We start from the raw sequence: 7,745 nt of genomic DNA on the forward strand, positions 1-7,745 counted from the left end.
TATAATGTTCTTGGTATTAAATAAAAAAGCATATTTGTCACAGAAATTTAGTTAACATCTTACAACTGAACATGTATGTATGTTGCTTAGATAAATGTAATCACTGTAAACATCTATATGATCTGGGATTTTGTTTTTATTTTGAAATGGGAGCTTTTTTGTTTACAAGTTCATTAAAAACTAAAAACCGTTTCTGTAAGGAAATGAGGTTTTTCTTTAAACAACAAAAAATGCCTTGCTGACTCACTATGAAATCAAAATCTCCCCCATTTTTTTAAATAGACTACTTCAAGCCATTTGTTAGATACAATTCCTTTGCGAATCATTTTAGATTTAGTGTCACAACTTTTCCTCAGATTTTTTTATTTAAAAAAACATTTTTTTTCCATCTGAAGGGGAAAGGCATTCTTTTATTTTTCCTTTTATAATGACCTGCAGGCACAATACCCAGTGCTGCCAGGGCCAGGACTTGGTGTTCTCACCCCCCCGCGGCATCACACCAACCGCTGGACTGATTGTGCAGAAGAATGAAAGCGTTAAAGGATTTAAGTACCATTTTGTAGTTTTTCTTTAAATTCCTGGTTGGTTTGGCTTTGAGCAGATTGATTTCTTAACCTTGGGAGAGCATCCATCCCCACGAGGTCCCTGGGATTCCTGACCCTCCTCCCTAAGCCCCGTTCTTTTCTCTGTGCGCTTCCTCTTAATCTTATAATGCGCTCTTCTCTTTCCTCTTTCTGACCCAATAGAAAGAAAAATTTATTGACCATAATTCTTTAAATAGTGTAATTTATTCATTTATAGCATGTCAGGATTAATTAAAAGAACCTTTGTCTGAAAATGCTGCCAGGAGCCTGTTGTAAATGTAGGTATTTTGTAAAATAACCTTGAAACTGTAAATTGACAGGTTTGTTCTGATTGTGTCGGGTTTGATTTTTCTCTTTTCTCTTTTTCTTTTTTAAGTCTAGCAATAATTAATTCCATGCTCACCACATTCTGCTATTCAAGAATATATTAGCACCCTCCCACTGCAGAAATCTTAATGAGTGCGAACTTCTGGGGTAGGCAGCTTACTCGTTTCTTTTCTATCCACCCATGTCAGTTAAGGTATTTGTTTCTTGACTAATAAACCCTTTGATACTTTTAGCCAAAAAACTCAGTCTCATAAAGCTATTTTTGAGTATAGTTTGTGTAAAATAAAAATGTTTAGCTTTGGTAAAAACTTCGAGCTGAACTCCCTCTAGCAAGATATTTTTCAGTGCTTTTATTTACTATGCACTTAGACTATGCACTTTTTCTGAAATATTTTTGTAACACTTAACTTTTTTGTATTTTTGCCATTTGAAAAGGTTGTGGTGTAGTCGATCTGTAATTAAGTTGCAGATTTAAAACTGCTGTCCGCTTTGTAAATCCGAATACTAGGTGTTTTTGTCCTGGTGTGTCTCCACTCCATCCACAGCTGGAGCTGGAACCCTTTCATGTTCCAGCTACCGGTCATTTTCTTCACAGCTCACAAAAGAAGAACGTGAAAGTCAGTGAATGCTGTCACTAATCCTGTCGGGAGATGAATCTCATTTCACCAAAATTAAATTATGTTTTTCCACTAAAATGACGATACACGTTGAAGACACATCACTCTGAAATTGGAAGACCTCACCACTTAAGGCTCCGCAGCGGCTTACTCAGCTGAACTCTAGGTTACTCCTCTACTTTGTTCACCCAATGGGGGGTGCAGTTTTTTTTTTTTAAATGTTGGGAGATGGCCATTCTAACTACTGTTGAATGTCTCTGTTTGGGAAGGTATAACAAGAAAATAAAAAAGAATATATATGAAGGGAGAGACTGGTTATCTCCTCCCATACGGTTGTGCTCCTGCTCTGATGGCCTGCAAATGGAATTTGGGAGGTTTGTGTTGACTATTAGCTTTCCATCAACAGATAGCAAGAGATTTTCCTATTTCTACTAGTCCTTGGGATGCCATTAAAATGTTCCGAGTGGCAAACACTGTAACAATTAGAAGCCTAATTCTATTATAATAAAAATAGCCAACAAGGTTTTAGAAACCCAAGTCAATAAGCTAGTTCTCCCTAACGTTTGCTGAAATACATAGAATGAGTTCTTCTGACTTGTAGAATGAACTGTAGGACTTCCAAGAAGGGTGCCCTGGGCTTTCCTCATCTCAGCTGGGAATGTAGCCATGTTTGGGGTTTTCTCCTTGTTTGTTAGAGCAGATAAGCATGTGATCAAACTGTGAGTAGGTCTATATGCGGCATGTAGCAATGTGTCATAAACAAAAATTTATCTCAGATCTGCTGTCCCCTTTGAAGTGAGACCTTGTGACCTATACTTTGACAGGGTTGTTTTTGTGCTCTTCTCATCTTTTAAAATGGCCAGAGATGGTGATGAATCGCGAGTAAGTTGATCTCAGTCTTTGCATCATCAACATCGTGGAAGTAAAATGACTTGTTTTCTGAAGTGACTTGTTAGACCAGTTACGAGGACATATGCAAAAGTAATGGAAATGTTGAACAATAGAGCTAACAGACTACCTGTCCACGGCATATTTCAAGTTGTTGGTCAAATGGCATTGTGTCTAGAATTCCACAGTGAGAGGGAAGATTCTCTGCTTCATTGTGGGTTTACACTTCATTCTGTTGTTTGGCCTCTGCTGGTTTTCAGCCTGGCACAATGACTTGGTTCATTTCCCTATACCAAACCAGATCCCTTGAAGAGGTTTTTTGGGGAACTGCTTCTGTTGGCTACTGTGTGTACCTATCTGGATCAGAATTCTGAAGAAATATGTGTGATGGTGATTTGAAGTACTAGGGCAGTGTTAGTACCACCTGAACCAGAGCTCCCGACTCCCTAAAGGGTTAATGAGTGGAGAGAAGAGTAAAATGGAGATGCAGAACGTGTTGGAGCGGCCAGTAGAGTAGGTCTGTGTCCTTCATAGGAGGCCAACCAGAATATGTAGGGGTTGTGAGTATGAATGTTTTTATAGGTGAGTATTTGGATGCAGAAGGGTTTGAAGAAAGGAACTGTTTTGGCATTGGAGTGCACATTCCAAACTGACTTTAGACTGTCCACAGCTGTGCCAGCTACGGGGGAACTCAGAAGTGACTCAGATCACCCCCCGCCCCTTTTTTATCTTTGCTTTTGAGAGAGAAACAGCCCAAGCAGGGGAGGGGCAGAGAGAGAGAGAGGGAGACACAATATGAAGCAGGCTCCAGGCTCCAAGCTATCTGCACAGAACCTGATGTGGGGCTCGAACTCTGAACATTGAGATCATGACCTGAGCTGAAGTCTGATGCTTTACTAAGTGAGCCACCCAAGTGCCCCAAGACCATCCCTTTCAAACAGCTCAGTATAAGAGAGGAAGTAGCAATTTTCTGTCGCTGTGACCATCACTGAGGAGTACGCATTGGAAGGTTATGATAGCACCTAACGGAGACATCAAACTCTCTTGGAGTTTTAAGGCTTTTAGAAAAGAAGTGTAGACAAATGGAGCCGCAAATGGCAAATCTGAAATAAAGATGGGACTAGTTATGGAAGGCAAGGTAGTGAGTCGCCGCAGGACCATTAAGGGCACAGATAAAATTCAAGTGCCCTTTGGAAGGATCACAAAGTATGGGCCGCCCATTTAAGCTGTGGTAGGGAGACCAAGGCCATTCCACGAAAGCAAAGGGGCATGGAAAAGCAGAACGAGACTGCCAGGTGAAGAGACCTTCCCGTTCCACATTCTAGCATAGACATAAGCTGTGGGAGAGGATTAGATCGTCCAGTGGTAGTGGGACAAGGGCAGTGTGGAATCTGCAGAGTATGCCCCATTCTGTCAAAATCCTGAAGGCGGCCTTTAGAGGAATTTACGGTGCAGGTCCAAATCTCACTCCTCCAGCATGGTATGTTATTTGGAAGAAGTGGGGAGAGATTCCATATTAGGATGAAATTTAGCAGATGCTTGAAACTACTTTGTTACTAAACCCTCAAACTGCCTTTGTCTATAGCAAAATTCAGGTGTTTATGTATACAATTCTTTGATGCCATTAAAGATGTTAATACAAGGGGCGCCTGGGCAGGGCAGGTCAGTTGGTAGAGCATTAAGCTCTTCATCTTGGGTTTATGAGTTTAGGTCCCATGGTGGGCATAAAACATTTTTGTTAGTGTTTATTTTTGAGAAAGCACAAGCAAGGGAGGTGCAGGGAGGGGGACAGGATCTGAAGTGGGATGTCTGCTGCCAATAGAGCCCGACATCCGGCTCGAACTCCCAAACCTACTGAGCCGCCCATGTGCCCCCGTACGTAGTTTACTAATTAAAAAAAAAAAAAAAGCAAGCTAACATAGATGGTCTAAGCTTTATTCTTAAGATAAAAATTTTTTGCCCTTTTCATTGATGGAACAGTGACTTGAACATTTATTTACTAAATGTCAGTTCAAATACCAAGGCCAGAACTAGGTCATGTCAGTGAACTGAGTCAACACCTGAGTAAAATTGCGTTTTATATAGACCTTCAGTGTCCAAGGTACTTATGCTTTTTACTTTTGATATTTAAGGAGTATCTGGCTGGCTCAGTAGGTGGAACATGCCACTCTGTCTCAGGGTCATGAGTTCAAGTCCCATGTTGGGCATAGAGTTCACTTAATTTACAAGAATAGTACAATGATTCCCCCTTATGCTCAGTAGATTCAACAGTTTTACATTTTGCCCATTTAGTGTGTTGTTTGCATATCGTTATTTTTTTAATCTTTATTTTTGAGAGAGAGCACGAGCAGGGAAGGGGCAGAGAAAAGCAGGGAGAGGATTCAAAGCAGGCTTTTTGCTGACAGCAGAGAGAGAGCCCAACGAGGGGCTCAAATCCACAAACTGCAATATCATGACCTGAGTTTAACTTGGACGCTCAACCCACTGAGCCACCCAGGTGCCCCCAGCACATTTGCTTTTCAAACACACTTTTTAACCATTTGAGAGTAGGTTACCTAAGTATTTTAATGCAGAGAACAAAGATAAACTCCTACTAATCATGGTACAGTTAAGCAAAATCAGAACATTTTTAAGACTGACCCAGTTTTCTAGTCCAGCCAGTTTCATCTGTAATCCTGGTGTCTTCATAACCCTTCCTTCAGATTGTCCAGGATCCAACACCAGGGCCATTTCCTATACTTAGTTGTGTCTGCGTTTTTTAATTTGGAACAGTTCTTCACCCTTCGTCTTTCACGACGTGTGTGTGTGTGTGTGTGTGTGTGTGTGTGTGTGTGTGTGTGTGTGTGTGTATTTTCATCGAGGGCCTGGAACTCTTGCTACTAAAAAGGCAATGAGCACACTGGACGTCCAGGTCTTGATTTCTAAATACTGAAAGAGGAACCACGGCTTCTTGGAGAAATGTCTGACCTCAGGGCTGGGGTAGAGAAACTGCAAGAGGAACCTGGAAGGAAGGAAATTGCAAAAAATGATGAGTACATGCCAGGACACTGGAGCCACTTGAAAGGTTCTTACTGGCCAAATGTGTATCAATTATATGAAAATACTGATAACTAGTATTAAATACCCATGATTTCCATATTTGTACAAAAGGAAGGCTGTTAAAAGCATGCTGATAAAAGTAGTGATGCATTTGGAAAACCGGTATTTTACTGAAGGGAGCAAGTATAAGTTTGAGAATCAAGAACGTTTACGTTGTCAAAAGTACTACTTGCCAAGCAGTAATTCGCATTACTTGCCACGGAGTATTCTAAAAAACACCTGGCCTGGTATTCCATTGGAAAGGCGGTGTGGTCATCTCCACTTCAGAGACTGAAATGCTGTTTCATAGAATGTCTTGCAGAATTAAGGAATCTGAATCCACCCAGAACTTCACAGCTGCCAAAAGTATGTACATCATGTCAATCCTTAATCATGAGAAAATTACAGTTCTTTCCATTAGAAAAGTGGGATTCCCCAAGACCTGACAGCTGTTAGGTTCTATAAGACAGGACCTAAACCTGGTTTCCTTGAGTTTTTATGTGGTTAGACTCTAGTGCCCTTTCCTTTTAAAATTTTATCACCATTTGAGACCCAGAAGTTAGTAATATTAACCATTTGTTGAGTGCTGTGTGCCAGGCACCCTTCTAATATGAATTTGCCTGCTTGTCTCAGCTTCCCGTGAGGTAAGTCCTGTCTCCCTTTTATCTTTGAGGGATACTGAGGGCTGTGGGAGGTACTTTATCTTCCTGTCGTTTCTCAAATAAGAACCTAGCTTTCCCTTATATAGTCTTTCTATATGATCTTTTGTTGTTTATTTTTGAGAGACAAAGAGACAGTACAAGCAGGTTTGGTGGCAGAGAGAGGGAAACCCAGAATCCAAAGCAGGCTCCGAGCTGTCTGCACAGAGCCTGATGCAGGGCTCAAACCATGAGATCATGGCCTGAGCCGAAGTCGGACGCTTAGCCGACTGAGACACCCAGGTGCCCCTAGTCTATGTATCCTTAAATGAGTATCAAATAGGATGGCAGCCTAAGAGTTAAAATTAAAAGCAATGTCGTAAAAGGTTCTTCATAAACATGTTATTTGCTCAGTGTTAGCTGTTAGTATACTTGAGTCCACAATTAGGACCCAATTCTAGATTTTGTTTTCTTGAGTCTCTTGAAATTCAGTTGATGGAAGTGAAGCCCCAAAAGAAGTACGGATGTACTGAAATTACCACAACCAAGATGAGAGCCCACACAGAAACATTTTTACCAAAACGTTTTTTTCCTAGTGGTGCTCACCATTTAGCCAGAGGAATTATTTTATGTAATGCATTGATCAGCCAACTTTTACCTAGTTCTCACCAAGTACCTCATCTGTGTGCTAATGATAGAAGAAAATGCCAGCCAATTTTGCTACTAACCAGTCTTCCTAAAAACTGAACTTAAGTTTTTTTGAAGTAAGCTTAGAATGAGTAAGTGGTAATACAGTGTGGTGTCAGATGAGTTATTCACTCCTAGTTCAAGGATGTGGTGCATTAATAAAATCACGTGCTGTTAGATAAACAAGTTTGGTCAAGTTATTTTTCCTTGGGGTCGTGAATATTTCATTTACATTTTTGGAGCATTTTCATGTGACCAGTCTTGTGTAGATTATCCTAATATACTAGTACGTTCCCCAAAAGGGTTTTCTCTCCCCACCCCCACCACCCCCACAGTATTGTAGTAGTAAGCCTGATAATGACATTTATGGAGTATAATGTGTTAGGTGGAAAAAAATGTAGTCCCTTCTCAACATTACCATATTAAGTCTACAGTGTTACTGGTTCAGCGAAGTAAACAGCTTGAATAACCATTGGAAACCATTTCTGGGAGATGTCAGGCCGCCATACATTGGTTTTCTGCCAATGGACAGTTGCACAAACCATGGTGGTGATAAAGTGATGGATTAGATATTTAGGGTTGGAAAAAAGGGGGGAGATGGGTATTTTTAGGAACTGCTCTCAACAGTTGCTAAGTAAATATTTTTTATTAATTACAATACTGGTTTGCACTTTGGTAACATGCAGCTCCTTTAAGAGTGTAATGTTTTAGTCTAGATTTAGAAGCACAGTAAAACGAATTAGCCTTTAGAGTGTGTGTGTGTGTGTGAATAAAGACACCAGAATCCTGGAAGTGTTCTTGATCACCCTGCCCCCTGCAAAATGGTGAAGAATGTGTAAGTTACTGCTTCTCTGTCTTGAATTTTGTATGACAAGCATGGATGATTTTTAAAAGCCTGTGTACAAAAGTGCAAGTTCAATAGTTAG

Source organism: Suricata suricatta, chromosome 6, assembly GCF_006229205.1.
Source record: "Suricata suricatta isolate VVHF042 chromosome 6, meerkat_22Aug2017_6uvM2_HiC, whole genome shotgun sequence".
NCBI classification, from domain to species: domain Eukaryota; kingdom Metazoa; phylum Chordata; class Mammalia; order Carnivora; family Herpestidae; genus Suricata; species Suricata suricatta.